At 43.8% G+C, this 274-nt stretch overlaps 1 protein-coding gene across 1 annotated transcript in view; it reads left to right on the top strand.

The window, feature by feature from the left end:
• The window catches only part of LOC119585359, a 47,005-nt gene that overhangs the window by 10,962 nt on the left and 35,769 nt on the right, over positions 1-274 (top strand). The gene's annotated exons all lie outside the window — the stretch shown is intronic.

Genomic DNA, 274 nt, shown 5'->3' with positions numbered 1-274 from the left:
ATTCTTCCCCCTTCTTGCCTAATCACACTGTCTCAGAAAACCAGAATTGAAATGTCTCTGAGCCTCCCCCACCCCTTCCGTCCCCGACCTTCTACCGCCCCCCTCCCCAACTCCTCTTCTCTCATTCCCCGAACTTTTATGCAAATTAGACATAAATTCCCCTGAAAACTAACGATTTTAAAAGCGATCAATCAATTGGATTAATGGCTCACCTGATTTACGTATGAGATTGGAATTGAAACTGATTGTAAGGAAGATTTCCAATTTCTTCCCC

The sequence above is a fragment of the Penaeus monodon genome, chromosome 19, assembly GCF_015228065.2.
Source record: "Penaeus monodon isolate SGIC_2016 chromosome 19, NSTDA_Pmon_1, whole genome shotgun sequence".
In the NCBI taxonomy this organism is placed as follows: domain Eukaryota; kingdom Metazoa; phylum Arthropoda; class Malacostraca; order Decapoda; family Penaeidae; genus Penaeus; species Penaeus monodon.
Note: the sequence above shows the minus strand (reverse complement) of the source record. Positions and strands in the feature narration are given on the sequence as shown.